We start from the raw sequence: 17,449 nt of genomic DNA, 5'->3' as shown, positions 1-17,449 counted from the left end.
GCATCGGGTGGCCATCAGTCCTTAGACTTCAATGCATTCTATTGACATCAATTAAAATGTGGCAATAATGGATGTTATTTTAAAAAGCAAAAGCGGACGCCTCTTTTCTTTTTGTTTTTTACTTAGTGTGAACATAGTCCATGTCTATAGAAACAGGAGACAGAAAATGTCTGGAATACAAATGTCAAAGTTTAGTTACTGCACATTAGACCTTTAAAGCCCCGTTAACAATACCGTCTGGAGGCTTTAGAGGGGTTAATGGATTAAAAAAACCTGGTTAATTTCATCTAAAAACAGTGTCACACTTGGCACCAGGTTATGTACAGTATTGCAGATATATCACACACAACCAGTGGATGGGTGGGGCGCTGTTTCGGACCCCATACTAATACAAAGTAAGTGAATAAGGCATATCATAAATGACTAATAAATTATTTTTATGATTTTTGATCTATTACTAAGCACAACTGTAAATGATTTTACTTGGAAAGTTTTTAGCTTCTTCCTGGTGGTGGAATACAACTTGCAGTTCTTCTAGACAGACAACGCTGAACATGGGGCAACAGCTGCTGAAAACAGATCAGTGTTTCTGTAAATATTCCGGATATCTCAGCATAGTGCACATAACTCGGGTGCTGTCGGTACGGTACTTCAAATAGCATTGACAGCAGACATGATCCTGGACTGCAGCATGTGTTTACATAACCTGCAATGCTGTTATATAATGCACGGAATGGTCGCGTGTGGCTTATACAACAGTATAGAGGCGGCTTCAAATGTACATTGTTCCCTACTCGCAACACAATTGTCAAGAATTATTAAAATGGAATCATGTGCAGCTTTTATCATTGATATTACAAATTCCTTGTGGATTTATAAGCTGTGTTTTTATTAAATGTATGGATGTCTATAGTATTTTCTCAGTAAATAATAATTCCCAAAATATCCTTTAGGGTACGTTCACACTTACCGGATTCACAGCTGATTTTCTACTGCAGATCCGCAGCAGATTTCATTTAAATAACTGAACACAGCATCAAATCTGCACCATCAAATCTGCTGAGGATCTGCTGCGGATCCTGTAGGTGTGAACGCACCCTAAAGAGGTTGTCTTATTAAAAAAAAAAAAAATGGGTGTTTGTCAGGACAAGATTTGGGCTAAAAGGAGAAAAAAAATGTACTTATCTGCCCTGATCCCCTGCCACGATTGTCCCACACTGGCTGTTCCCAGGTGAGCAGTGCTTTCTGATTTCTTTTCAACAGGCAGGAAGCACCTACTCGGCCAGTGGACTATGTTATGCTGCCTAGTGCTCACACCACTCTCTGAAAAGAACAATGCAGATTTCAGATATGCGCTTCTTACCCATCATAGTGATAACTGGTGGCATTCTTACCACCCTGACCCTCTCTGTTTAAAACTTTGCACATATCACTTTAACATGTCTAAAGTTTGTAGAAATGATGGGTATCTGCAGAGAAAGTATCTATATACCCATATCACTAAATGATCTTATGGTTCCAGTACAAGTCTTTGTTGTTAAAGGGGTTATCCAGCAAAAACTGGTTTCAGAAAGTTATAAAGATTTGTAATTTACTTCTATTTAAAAATCTCAGGTCTTCCAGTACTTATCAGCTGCTGTATGTCTTGCAGAAAATGTTGTTTTCTTTTTAGTCTGACACAGTGCTCTCTGCTGACATCTCTCTCGGAGACAGGAACTGTCCACAGCAGTAGTAAATCCCCATAGACAGTTCCTGTCTCAGCCAGAGATGTCAGCAGAGAGCACTGTGTCCGACTGAAAAGAATACACCATTTCCTGCAGGACATCCAGCAGCTGATAAGTATGGGAAGACTTGAGATTTTTAAATAGAAGTAAATTACAAATTTATATAACCTTCTGAAACCATTGATTTGAAAGAAAAAGATTTTCGCTGGATAACCCCTTTAACAACAAAAACTTGGACTGGGACCATAATATCATTTGGTGATATGGAATCATAAACCTGTCGCTTAGAGAATTAGATGGCATCCATGCTGGCGGACTCCACTTGTATGGGGTCTTATGGTTCCTCTGCTTGCCTCAGATTGCATACAGAGATCAGATTTATACAGAAAATTGAGGATGCCATATTATGGAGGTTTTCTCTCCTGGAAGAAATAATATAGTGGCACAGAACACATACAGCTTTAGTATATGCAGAAAGCTTGATTGACTATATTCTGTAAGGCAAATTTCATACAAATGCTGAACTAGTTTACTACAAACCCATGACCGCAGGGGTACACAGTAGGGGTGCTAATGTACTGTCCCCATGTAACATTCTGGGTCTGGGTCCAACAATATTTTTGAGGAGAACAATCTGCCTATTAAGTCTTTATCAGTAAAGAAGAGATGTCCATGAAAAGATAGATCAGTAAATGCCCTAATGCTGAGATAATTCCAGCAATGGTTTAAGCAAACTGTTGGAATGAGCAAATGTTCTCACAAGATCCCAGATACCACAGCAACAGACATGCTCTTCATGGGTATTTACTAAGCAGCTAATAATTGACCAAAATACAGACGGAGAGGTGGAGAATTTCACCTGAGTACACAGAGGATGGAAATGTTCCACTGATCAGGCAAGGTTTTATTAAGAAACCTAACATTAGGTCCGGTGTCAGCGAAATCCAGCCAAGCATGAGGAATGCCATGGACAGTGAGGCGGACAATTACAATGTATCCACCATGAAAACCACTTTCTTGTGTAGACCAATAAATACTTTAGGGTACATGCTGTTATCGTATCACACTAGTAATTCTATTGTACTCACTTACTCTAGTAGATATGTAACTTAAAGAGGTTTCCCAGTCAGGGGCACTTCCACTTGAAGTCGGATCCCCCTGATGCTGGAAGGGAGGCGGCAGGGCCGGCATCAGTACCCGGTAAACTAGGCTCTTTAACGGTGAGTGTTCATAAGGAGCACTCACAGTTAAATCATGAAGCGCTATCATTGACAGAGCAAGGAGCCATAGGCTCCCTGCCCTGCCAGCTCTTGTGGCCGCAGGCAGGCCACCCCCCTCCTTCATCACTACATCCGTGCACTGACAAGTGTGAGTCAAGAAAGGAGACAAATTCTGGATGGCTGCAAGCACTCTGCAGCCAGATATGGAGGGGGCTTTATTACATGTTGACCTGCCCCATCAATCTTGGCAAGACTGGATGACCATCTGATGTGTATGAATGGTGGCCTCTAGACTACTCCCCAATATCTGGAGTTAGGGGAGTCAGGAGGCTACACATTAGCTGGTTGGCCAGTCTCCCCAAAAGTGGGCTTGTTAGGTTTAAACCGCCTCATAATTTTGCTTTCTGGGACATAAGCCACCAGCCAAGGATCTTAATCAACAAAGTATACTTACCAGTCCTCGTGCTTCCGTAGGGCCGCTCCCTGGTATCAATGATGGCCGCCGCCTGTAATTTTTAGCTGAAGTCTGGGTATGTCACATACCAGGCTCTTCCAGCTGCAACATGACGTCCCGGCTGATCGATTGCCTGCTCAGCCAGTGACCCACCCCTGTCATTAATTGGCTGAGCGGGCAATCAATCAGCCGGGTACGTGACATGTAGCTGCAAGAGCTGCAGGAGGCTGGCGACTGTTAGCTGGAACTGGGATCGGCACTATGGGGCAAGAGGATAGGTAGTATATTTTGATAATTGTGTTCCTGCACCCCCTAGATATATTTGTCTGTAGATCTTTGGCTGGTTATCCAGATTAGAGAAAGCCTTGTCCCCATGTTGTGTGTGATATTACAATTCAGCTCTATGGACAGGAGACAGGAGAGGTGCTGTTTCTGGAAGAAGCCTGGATAACACATTTAGGCCATGTTCCCACTTTCTAAGACACCATCCGTTCTGTGACCCAGCCGGGTCACAGAACGGCCGGTGTCAGAGGAGAACATACCGGTCGGTACTGCAGTACCGGCCAGATGATCTTCATTCCTCATGAATTGGGATGCGGGCGCATCCGTGTGTGCCTGCATCCCAATTTGCCGCTGCACACAATGGAACATGCGGCCGAAGACGCACACTCCATTGTGTGCACTGACAGGTTTTCTGCAGCCGCTATTCAGTGAATAGCGTCCGCAGAAAACTGACATGTCGTTTTTTTGTGGCACTGCTAGGGATCCCGTCCAGAGTGTATACACTCCGGCCGGGATTTCATAGACGGCAGCACTACGTAAGTGCCATAGTAATCAAGGCCGTTGTTGCAAATTGGCAACAACGGTCGGGATTACTACCGAACTTATGTAGTGTGAACATTATTATTATTATTTATTTATAAAGCGCCCTTAATTCCAGAGCGCTATACAAGCCATGGGGGTGACAAACAGGAACAATACAAGATCGAAATACATTACATGAAGGCAAATGGCAGACTGGTACATGGGGGGAAAGGACCCTGCCCGCGAGGGCTTACAATCTATAAACATACCTTAAAGAGGTACTCCGGGACGGGGGGTATTTTTGAGGATGGGCGGGGATTGGTAGAGCTGCCTTGAGACATCACGTCTCATGCCGCCGCTCTGACCAGGAAGCGGCCGTGGGACGGGAGTACTGGGCGGCACGATCCGGGCACCGCCGCTGGAACGGGACAGGTAAGTGACCTCCAGCTTCAATTTCCACCCCTCCCCGGCGATCCTCAAAAATACCCCCTGGCCCAGAGTACCCCTTTAAGCTGGAATGACACATTATTTAAGCCCACAATTAAGGTGGGACCAGACCATTTAATGTGTATGGTGACCTCAAAATTGGATTTCCACTGGTTTTATTCTAGTGGTGTCTGGCAGCAGCTTTACCCCCTCCCATCCTTCAGAACCCGGGCATGCCTGGCTGTGAGTATGCACTGGAATGAAATAATTGTTATATACTAATAACCCAAAGCCATATGAAAGTTCTGCCTTTTTTTAACATAGCCACATGAAGTCACATGAAGCCACGGAAGTCCGAGGGTACAGACGGAACGCATGGGGCTCTGGGGTCGGCACCCCAATCTATCCCTGTTCCCATTATATGGTGATATACAGCCTTGGTCATTTTCTTTCATAGCCACATATTGATCTCATCTTCTACCACTATCTACTTCTATTATTCTATTGTTGTGTTATTGTGTTATGGTGGTTTGCTTTATAGATACATTTATATCTTTTTGCGCTGTATTTTTGTATATAACAGGGATATTGTATGTATTGTACATGGGGTTGCCACCTTGGATAGCATTATACCTTGTGCTTTCCCTGGAGTATTTTTGGGATTTTTAGATGTTTTTAATGGGGACCCTCTTATTTGTGTCTTTGTACCTGATTCAATAAAGTACTTTTATATATCTAATATTCTGGTGTGCCGGTGTACCATTATAGTACATGCCTATTGCTCTTTTTCTATGGTCCAATAATAAAAACAAGGTATGCATTGCCTGTAATACTCAAAGGAGCTGAACACAGAACCTTCCAAGAACTAAGTACCAAGGTAAAATTAAAAAACCTACAAGTCTTGTCTGCCACCTAGTGGTCATTTGGGAGAAAGCAGTTCTATGGAATTCAGGAAGACTAGAGAGGGCATGCTATACATCACCACCATCTTACCCTTTTGCACCTTCATGACTCATATACACTCATTTATGTATATTTAATTTGCCTTAAAACGTTCCAGAAGAGCCTGTGGTTCCCTCAAGCACAGGATTGTATGGGTTCTTTCTGTTTAAGGAAGGGCACATAATACACCAAAGAATGCACTGATTTTGCTATAGGACCATAACTCTGCGATGTACAATGTACATCCATGTCCCCTATAGCTTTACAAACAGAATTGTTTGGTTTAACATTAGTATAGCTGTAACATTAGTAGAGCTGCGTTGTATTGAGAACAAGAGCTGTATCTCTCAGTAAGTTACGTTTTCTATTCTGACATTATCCTCACTCTACAACTGGTGTATAGTCATACAGTGTACCTATGACTATATCAAACAATGCAATACAGTAGGCTTCCCAAACATCACCATCATATGTTCATAAAACACTTCCACACAATTGCCTAAAGAATGATATATAGTCCTGCAACTATACACTGCAAAATAAAGGCTACCTTAAAGAAGCCATACATTCAATTTTTTTTTTTTGCAAGATAACCAGTAGGGTTAGGGTTTAGTAAAAGATATAGACACATGTGACAGAAGGAAAATGGAAGATTTTTAAAAAATTTTTTTAAAATGAAGACTATTTTGAAAATTGCTTTGTTATACATTCAGGAAATCATAGGGGCACCAGTCTGTGCAAAGGTGCCCATAGCCACAGGCTGTGTAGTGTAGCTACCCCTCTACACTGGTCAAATAATTTTAAAATAGCATTCATATACAAACCTCATACACAATGTCATGTAATAATACTGCTATACCATGCGTATATATTACTGCTAAACAATCAATAACAAAGGAATATTCCAAACTGGCAAAGTTATCCCCTTTCCACTTCCTCATCACTTGTTTGCTGCACATGAGACCTAATACATCTAACAACTTGTAACTATTGTGTTCAGGGAAGTCCTAGATGTCAGACCAATATGTAAGCAAGACCTCATTTACTGTCATCAGAGAGTTATTTAGAACGTGAAACTAGAACACACAGTTCAATCAGTAATGTTCAAGCTTTACTTAAAACCACTGACCACGCCACAGAAAAAATCCCATTTTTTTTTTACTCTTTAGGCAGTTCTTTCTACTGACCACAAGAGGGCAGCAGACTCCAGTAATAATCATTCTAGGGAAAGCTCTGCAGAAAAGGCTCAGTCATATTATAACTACTACATTGAGCAGCAGTTTTCAGGCTGTAGCTCTCCAGCTGTTTCAAAACTACAGATCTGACAGCAGGGTATAATGGGAGTTGTAGCTGAAGAGCCACAGTATAAAAAATGCTCCCACGGAGATTAAAAATAGAAAACTACATGTGTTTCAATGCAGAAAACTTCTGAAATGAATACATTTTATGGCTATCTTCAGTAGCTGTATGACACCGACCGTTCCGTGTCAGATAAGATCATCCTGGCCGGTACTGCAATACTGTCCGGATAATCTTTAGCGCCGCTGAATTCTAAAGCGGGCGTATCCGTGTGTGAACATAGCCTATACAGGTATTTTAGATTTTTCTATGTATCTTGGAGCATTTTTTTTGTTAATACAATGAAATATCCATGGAATTTATATAAAAAAAGTGAAGCCAATGGAAAAATGCATCACGGTTGTAAAAAAGTTGTTTACCATTACAAAGTACAATTGGTCCAGCAAAAAAAAAAAAGCCCTCTGTTGCAGTGGATGGAAAAATAAAAGAGTTGAATATACATTGATAGAGCTATAAAGACTAAATAAAGGAGACATTGAATGTAAAGCTCTGTCAGCGCAGTCTTTTTTTGTGCAGGGAGTGAGGATCACATCCGAGTAATGTGGATTTCTTGTACGTCCATGTGAAGAGAACAATATGTAGTGAATTAACACATTGTAAAGGTATCAGGTAATAATTAATATTTTTATTCTTATTTCCTTAAAGTGTACCTGTCATAAAGTGTGTTTTAAAAAAAATACATGCCCGCTTGCTTAGGGCAGTGTCTGTGATCCTTCCTAGACCCTTTTTATTCTTTAATCTTTCGCTTTGGCATTTCTCTGCGCACCTTATCTGCAGTTCTCCTAAACTCTGTGGGAGTGTACAGGAAGTGATGTCATCTGCCCTCACAGCCTAGTAAAGGTAGGAGGGAAGTAGAGAAACCTCCATAGTGACTGCAGCACACATGGTACAGATTATATACCACTCCCCTATTATTTTATAGGCATATAACTTTATATATTAGCTGACTAGCACATTAAAAAAAATAATCCTTCACGATGTAAATCTGCTTCAGTAAAGCAATTTACCATATAAACTACTACTCCCACATACACCCCCCCAACTTTTGCTGGGAGGAAAGGGGGACATTCACTTCAATGTGCCATGCCCCCATAACCATACCCATATACCCCCTTCACCTATTACCATTATATAAAAAAAAAAATATTATCACCACACCTTTACCACATAGTGACTTATACTCCTTTGGGCCATGTTCATACTGCGAATGGGACCGGTCGTTTCGTGACTGCAGTACCTGCTGGATTAACTTTAGGCCCGCAGAGTTCTAAAGCAGGCGCATCCGTGCGCGCCCACATGAGAACTCCCCACAGCACACAATGGAGCAAGCAGCCGGAGCCGCTCACTCCATGGTGTGCACAGAGCATTCTGTGGCCGCTATTCAATGAATAGCGGCTGCAGAAAACTGGCATGTCAGTTTCTTACGGCGCCGCTACTGTTCCATAGGCAGCAACGTTACGTATATTTTCGTAATAAAGAAAAATAGTAAGAAAATAGATACTTTGCAAACTTGTCTCTGTCAGAACTGGAATACCTGGTCTGTGAACCCAGGACTCAGCACTTTAAGGTCATAGTGCTAACCACTGAGCCACCATGCTACTCATAGTAGCACCCATCCCACACAGATACTCTGTAAAAAGGACTGAGAATGTACAATCAGTACATTTGCTGTAAGTTTTACATATGGATAGGTTGGCGCTGGCGCTGCGCTCCTTTTTTTTTGAACCGCGGCCCACTTCCCGCATATGATGCCATTCTATTGCTGGGCACCAGCCCAGGCTGAAGCACTGGAGACATGTAGTATACCAGAGCATGGTTCCTGTGGCTGGGCTGAGGATGGCACCTGTCAACAAGTGTTATTATATATTTTAGGAGTTAACATGTTTTATGTGCAACTATTCTGTGTATTTCTCTGTACCAGTAACTGGCAGGCAGAGATGGGTTACATGCTTTACACTGCGCACAACACACTACAGCGACATCTACTGACCTTAGTGGGAACTGCTCTAGGTAGTGTGGTAAGCTTAGGAAGTTGCTAGAAGGGGGTGTGGTTATGCAGATAGGCCCCCTATATAAGGCTGGCTGTTGCAGAGCTTAGCTGAGACAGGAGACAAGAGACAGGAGACGAGAGACCAGTGAGACAAGTGACCAGTGAGACAAGTGACCAGCTGTAGAGGGAATAACATCACCTCAGGAGATCACCACAGAGAGAGAAGCTGCTGAGGGGAACAAGGAAAAAAGATCTTACACAGAGCAGCAAGAGAACAAACAGCTGGAGGTGAGAGAAAGAGAGACCTTGAGAGACAGTTTGTCAGGTGCCCCCTCAGGAAAGGGGCAGCACGTATACAGTCAGTGGGAATCCTAAAGACAGACTCCCAAGTGGAGAGACTTGGCTGTAAGAGGGAGCCGAGTTAACCTAGGCCTCGGCACCCATCTTCCTGACATTCGGGGGGTAGGATTGACTAGGACCCCTGGATCCTCTGGGACCCGAAAGTTGTGGCCTAAGGCCCGGCCCAGTAATTTTGCAGGAAGCTCCCTGGCAGACAGGGATCGGAAAAGCAGACTCAAGCACCATTGGGAGAAGTCCACAGGATCACAGTGCTCACCAGCGTCCCACACGTACTGGCAGACCAGGACCTAAGGCAGGTCGTCTCTCTTCACACCACCAGGCTCTCACAAGCACAGTAGCTCAGTCAAAGCCACCAGTATTCACCACTGTATGCTAAAGGACTGTATAACACCTGCACGTCTTACAGTAAAGGAGTTATTGTTACACTGCCTCCCTCCTTGTCTCCCTGTTGTTTGGTCCACCTGCACCACACCACCATCAAGGGCCATATTACCAGGCAGCAGTATTTTGGGGTTGGCCCCGGGGGAACTACAAGTCCACACCACCGACCACCTTACACACGGGTGCAGCCCCCCCTACAGAAACCGCTGCAGCAGCCACAGGAGAGAGAGAGATACCAGGGAAGCGCCAGAGAGTCCCCCTGTACCTGCAGAAGCCCTCGTGCCCACCTGTGACCGTGACAAGTTCCAGCCATCCTGCAGGTATAGCACACCCTCCCCCTGCAGCCCTCAATGCATCCCCTCACAGAGGAGCTCAGCGCCACACTACCAGAAGAGACTACCATCACCATCATCCTCTCCTCATCCCCCTCACTCTCTTCCCATTACCCCGGCTCGCTGCAGACAGCCCCAGCCCACCCCCAGTGGGAGGAAACCCCTGCCCCTCTATGACGTGGCTCCATTGGAGAGGGGCAGGGATTTCCTACCAGTGGGGGCGGGCTGGCCCACCTCCAGTGCTTCAGGCAGTGCCCGGGAATAGAACAGGGGAATCAGGCCGCAAATCTATCCATGTACAAATGGTACATTCACTTTAAGGTTGATTTTAACATAGACAAAGTAAAGATGAAAAGCTGAGAGCACTCACCAATATCATGCATTATCCTTTATTCCAAATGCAGTTAAAATGATGAATGACGAAGCTTGCATGCCTGCAGAATGGCCGTCATGTTCAAACTGCTAAGTGTTTTGGCGTCTGCTACAGGTGATACGACCTGCTGAATTTTTTACTGCATTTGGAATAAAGGATACTGCATGATATCAGTGAGTGCCCTCAACTTTTCTTCTTCACTTTGTGTACGGATTTTATGGTCACATTTATGAGGAGCACCTCCGTAGCAGATCACATATAGTCCGCATATACAGTGTGTCCAACAATACTCATATAGGCAGGGCCGATTCTAGCTTTTCTGCTGCCTGAGGCGAAAATTAAAATGGCGCCCCCCCCCCCCCCCCCTCCCCCGATACTAGAATCAATTGTGTAGGAACTATTCTCATGTATTTTCACGTCGATACCTCAGCTATTAGTAAACTTATTATTTTCTCATTATGTATTATGATGTTCTGCAGAATCTCATCATACACCTTAGCTGCTGCAGAACCTCATTATACACCTCAGCTACTGCAGAACCTCATCATACACCTCAGCTGCTGCAGAACATTACACTACACCTCAGCTGCTGCAGAACATCATCATACACCTCAGCTGCTGCAAACATCATCATACACCTCAGCTGCTGAAGAACATCACACTACACCTCAGCTGCTGCAGAACATCATCATACACCTTAGCTGCTGCAGAACATCATCATACACCTCAGCTGCTGCATAACATCATAACATACATACATGCATTCACTGCAGCACCCTAATGTATTCAAGTGGGGGAGGAGGGTGCACATGGCACAGTGACTTTATTAAACTGCAGGGGTCAATAAAGTCACTGTGCCATGTGCATCCCTAAAACTCCCCACCCCACCCCACATAAGGGTGCTGGAGGGGTTAACAAGGAGAGGAGGACTGTTATATATACAGTATACAGCACATATATGATACAGCAGACTATTTATACACTGTATAGGGGAGGAGTATTATATATACAGTAAATATATGATATAGCAGTTAATGTATACACTATATAGGGGATAGTTGTTCTATATAAAGCACACATATGAAACAGCAGAAAATGTGTACACTATATAGGGGAGCATACCTCCCAACCATCCCGGATTAAGCGGGACAGTCCCGTTTTCGGGGTGCTGTACCGCGGTCCCAGAACGGCACCCAGTGTCCCGCATTATATGTGGCCCCAGCGAAAAAAACAATAAACCAGTAACTCACCTGTCCTCCGGTCCCAGCAGCTCCTCTCCCAGGAGAGCGTGCACTCCCGTCATCCTCTGGGGCGGGCAGCGGGGGACAGAGACACTGACTGTGCCGGAAGTGACCTGGTTTATTGTTTTTTCCGCTGGGGCCACACAAATGGGAGGTATTGGCTACTCTGTGGGGCGCTATATGGGGGATTGGTTACTATGTGTAGCACTATATGGGGGCATTGGCTACTATGTGGGGCATATATGGGGGCATTGGCTACTATGTGGGGCATATATGGGGGATTGGCTACTATGTGGGGCACTATATGGGGGATTGGCTACTATGTGGGGCACTATATGGAGGATTGGCTACTATGTGGGGCACTATATGGGGGATTGGATACTATGTGGGGCATATATGGGGATTGGCTACTATGTGGGGCATATATGGGGGCATTGGCTACTATGTGGGCATATATGGGGGATTGGCTACTATGTGGGGCACTATATGGGGGATTGGCTACTATGTGGGGCATATATGGGGGCATTGGCTACTATGTGGGCACTCTATGGGGGATTGGCTACTATGTGGGGCATATATGGGGGATTGGCTACTATGTGGGCACTCTATGGGGGTTTGGCTACTATGTTGGGCACTCTATGGGGGATTGGTTACTATGTGGGGCACTATATGGAGGGATTGGCTACTATGTGGGGCACTATATGGGGATTGGCTACTATGTGGGGCACTATATGGGGATTGGCTACTATGTGGGGCACTATATGGGGGGATTGGATACTATGTGGGCATATATGGGGGATTGGCTACTATGTGGGGCACTATATGGGGGCATTGGCTACTATGTGGGGCACTATATGGGGGAGTGGATAATATGTGGGGCACTATATGGGGGCATTGGCTACTATGTGGGGCACTATATGGGAATTGGCTACTATGTGGGGCACTATATGAGGGGATTGGATACTATGTGGGGCCCTATATGGGGGGATTGGCTACTACGTGGGGCACTATATGGGGATTGGCTACTATGTGGGCACTATATGGGGGGATTGGCTACTATGTGGAGTACTATCTGGGGATTGGCTACTATGTGGGGCACTATATGGGGAGATTGGCTACTATGTGGGGCACTATATGGGGATTGGCTACTATGTGGGGCACTATATGGGGGGATTGGCTACTATGTGGGGTACTATATGGGGATTGGCTACTATGTGGGGCACTATATGGGGGCATTGGATACTATGTGGGGCACTATGTGGGGGATTGGATTCTATGTGGGGCACTATGTGGGGGATTGGGCACTATGTGGGGGATTGGATTCTATGTGGGGCACTATGTGGGGGATTGGATACTATGTTGGTCACTATATGGGGCACTATAATGGGGGATTGGATACTATATAGGGCATTTTTGGCGGGTTTGGATACTGTATAGGGCACTATTCAGTCAGCAGGATGTGGTGACTGTAGGGGGCGTGGCTATGGAGGGTTGCTATGGGGGCGTGGCTATGGAGGGTCGCTATGGGGGCGTGGCTTTGGGGACCGCGGCGCACATGTCCTTCTTTGCTCTTTGCAATAGTTGGGAGGTATGTAGGGGAGGACTATTATATATACAGTATACAGTACATATATGATATAGCAGGGGTTAATAAAGCAACTGTGCCATGTGACCCCCCCCCCCTTAATACATAAGGGTGCTGCAGTGCAAAGTATAAGGAACTAACTGTGCCATGTACCCCCCCTCCCCCTTAATACATAAGGGTGCTGCAGTGCAAAGTATAAGGAACTAACTGTGCCATGTGACACCCCCACAGTGACCCCTGCACTGCAGCACCCTCCAAAATGTAGAGGGAGGGGGTGCACATGGCACAGTGACTTTATTAAACTGCAGGGGTTAATAAAGTTACTAAACACATAACATAAGGTGCTGCAGGGGTTAACTCACCAGCAGCAGGCCCAGTGGAGGAGGTCCAGGAGGAGGAAGAGGATGGGAGGGATTGTTTCTCAGGTAATCTACCACACACAGACAGAACACCACACATAGTCACAGTGACAGACACATACAGCAGCACACATACAGTGACAGACACACAGAGCAGTACATATACAGTGACAGAAAGTACAGGCAGACCCAGCACCACACACAGGTACACAGCAGAGACAGCACCACAACAGGAGGGCAGCTGTCCAGCCCTAGACAGGACACACACAACAGCACACACACCCCACTACACACACGCCAGTACTGTACAAAAGATGATCTCCTCCTCTGGGCCGACAGCGTCCAGCCATGTGAGCAGTCACTGCTCTGACACTGTAAGTGGCTGCTGCCCTCAGTGTCTCTCAGCGGCCCTCCTCAGCAGTGTGGCAGCAGGCAGCCTCTGCACTATTAGTTATTATATTAATACAGTAATTGAAGTATGCAGACCGGGCGGCCCCCTGGACTGCAAATCAGACAGCAAGAAGAGGAGGGATCAGCATGTGGAGCCGCTGTGGCCGGCTGTGCAGGCTCTTACCCAATCCTCAGGAAGACTGCCGGGTGACGTCACACATCACAGAGACAAAGCCCGGCAGTTCCTGGGGAGGGCAACAGGGGGCCGGCCAGGGACTGAGCTATGTTAGGGGGCCGGGACTGCTGTCATTTTAGTGAAGTTAAACTTCACTAAAATAACAGTAGCAGAGAAGATTGTGCCGCCCCCTGCAGGAACGCAAGAGCTGCCGCCTGAGGCATAGCAGAGGCGGGCCTGCATATTGGTCTGTTTATTCATGAGTAGTGCCGGTGCTCTTCCTAAAGACTTGCTTTCTCTGATTTTAACATAGAAAAAACATAAACATTAACATAAAAAAAAGTATATAACAAAGTAACTGGCAACCACAACCCCTATTGATTTATTTAAAAAAGAAAGATTTTTACCGTGTCTCTTCACATGACCATCATTTATTTAGTCTGCTATGATGGCACAAGTTTATTTTCTACATATCAAACACAAAATTTACCTAAATTTAACTATGAACAGGAAGCTAAGAAATCTCTGTGAAAACCACAAAATGGAAAGTAAATGTTTCTGTAAAAGTGAGTGCCAGCTACGACACAGGAAATGATCCATTTTTACAAAGCTTTATGGTGCATTCACACCTACAGGATCTGCAGCTGATTTTCTGCTGCAGATTTTATTTAAATAACTGAACACAGCATCAAATCTGCTGCAGATCCTGTAGGTGTGAACGCACCCTTAGGCTAGGTTCACACTATGTAACTGTGCGGCTGTATTTTTAATGCGGCTGTAAATGTGCGGATGAAACTACGGCCGTGGGAAAAAATAGACATGCGTCTCAAAACATACGGTCATTTACTTGGAAATCTGGTTCAACTAAAAATAACAAATAAAATCTTAAGAAAGTGATGCAAACACCTCTGGATGCATCTGGGAAAGCAGGAAACACAGTTTACATGAATCGCTATTACCGGGGTTTGCGATCCTCTGCAGTAATGCCGATGTCTCTCATGGTTAATCTATTAAAATAATAAAACACATTTTCGTTGTAATAAAGTCCCTTTCGTTGTTCAATAATTAAATTTAAACTAATCCATCATTTTGCAATTAAATATACTGTTAAAATAAATATATATATAAATAAATGTATATTTATATATATATATTTTTTTAACAGTATATTTAATTTCAAAATGATGGATTCGTTAGAATGAAATTATTGAACAACGAAACTGAATTTATTTAATCGAAAATGTGTTTTATTAATTAAATATTAATTAGTACAGGAAGCTCCATAAGCCGTTAATTCATATTGCCGGCAAAAGAGCATTCTGTACTAATCATCACTTTACTTTAATGAAAACATCAAATGTTTCTTCTAATTATGTTATCACAATAGCATTATTAGAAGAAACATTTAGAATTATATGTGCGCTCAGCTGATTGGCTGATCGGCTCACATGTAATTTTTTTTTTTTTTAAATAAATAAATAATTTAAAAAAAACGCATAGGGTCCCCCCTATTTTTATAACCAGCCGGGTTAAAAACCAAACGACAGCAGCCTGGTAACACCAGGGTGGGAAGAGCCATTGGTTTAGGCCCTCCCCAGCCTAAATCTTACCAGCCTGCTGCCACCCGGTCCAGGAGCGCCAATTTTGACGCTCCGGGACCACTGGCACCCGGCTCTTCCCAGTACCCCTGGTGGCATTGGGTACTGGGGTAATAATAGGGGGTTAGTGTTAGCCATTTTATACTGGCTAACACTAGGCCCCAACTTAGTAATGGATTCCGTCTATTAGACGGCTTCCACTACTAAGTCTATAAAGTAAAGAAATAAAGACAAGACACAAGTTAAAAAAAATTTTTATTCAAATAAAAACACCCCCACACCCCTCATTGACCATTTTATTAAAAAAAAAATTTAAAAAAACGCTGGTCATCGACATAGTCCACGGAATCCGACGTAATCCCCAGGATACCGATATCTGAAAAACAAAAAGGGAGAAACACACAAAAAACACACAAACAGGAGCACAACACACATCATTGTGAGCGGTATTGTGCACCTTACATTATGCAGCATCTTTAAAGATCGCTGCTTACAGTCGGGCCCCAAGGGGTTAAGGGAGGATGTATTGCATCCCCCTTAACCCCTTGGGGGCCAGACTGATGTCAGACTGCACCCATCCCAGCAAGGAAGGGGTTAACTGACCCCCCCTTCCTTGCTGGGAGGGGTGCAGTGCTGGGGAGGGGGTGGGGAGAGCTCTATACTCACCCCGATGTTGTCTCTTCGCTGGTCCGCAGCACAATGAAGTCACTGTGCTGCGGACCGGCTCTTTATATGTGCGCTGAGCCGATCAGCCAATCAGCTGAGCGCACATATAATTCTAAATGTTTCTTCTAATAATGCTATTGTGATAACATAATTAGAAGAAACATTTGATGTTTTCATTAAAGTAAAGTGATGATTAGTACAGAATGCTCTTTTGCCGGCAATATGAATTAACGGCTTATGGAGCTTCCTGTACTAATTAATATTTAATTAATAAAACACATTTTCGATTAAATAAATTCAGTTTCGTTGTTCAATAATTTAATTCTAACGAATCCATCATTGTGCAATTAAATATACTGTCAAAAAATAAATATATATATAAATATACATTTATTTATATATCTATTTATTTTAACAGTATATTTAATTGCAAAATGATGGATTAGTTAGAATTAAATTATTGACCAACGAAAGGGACTTTATTACAAAGAAAATGTGTTTTATTAATTTATTATATTAACTATTAGAGGCATCGGCATTCGGCATCATTGCCGGCTATTTTTGAAGTACTCCGTACGGACCGCCTGGCAATCCACGGCCGCATGTCCAGCCGCAAACAATGGTCTTGTTCATTTTTTACGGGTCCGTTTACGATCGGGCCGTAGATTCATACATAGTGTGCACTGTGCAGCCGTATATCCTATACTTTCCAGCGTACGCATGAACCACCAAAAATACCGCTGCACAATTACAGCCGCAAATACAGCCGCACAGTTACATAGTCTGAACCTGGCCTTAAACTGTTTTTCAGTTAGCTGTCACGTGTAAAGTTGGCAAAAAAGATCTCCTAGCTTACCTGGAAGACCTGCCCAGATTCAAAGAAAAAAGAAAATTTAAATTGTGCTCAGTTTAGGAACTATGGATATGTGATGAACACTGTAAGTGGGAAATCCTTTAACCCCTTAGGGTGCAATCAGATATGGCAGCATAAACTTACTAATATAGTCTCCTTTTATTTGCAGTTTATGGCATTGTAATCGATAAAGTGCTCCCCCATTGCATTACATCCT

The sequence above is a fragment of the Dendropsophus ebraccatus genome, chromosome 13 (assembly GCF_027789765.1).
Source record: "Dendropsophus ebraccatus isolate aDenEbr1 chromosome 13, aDenEbr1.pat, whole genome shotgun sequence".
Lineage (NCBI taxonomy): Eukaryota > Metazoa > Chordata > Amphibia > Anura > Hylidae > Dendropsophus > Dendropsophus ebraccatus.
This window is presented reverse-complemented; position numbering follows the sequence as displayed.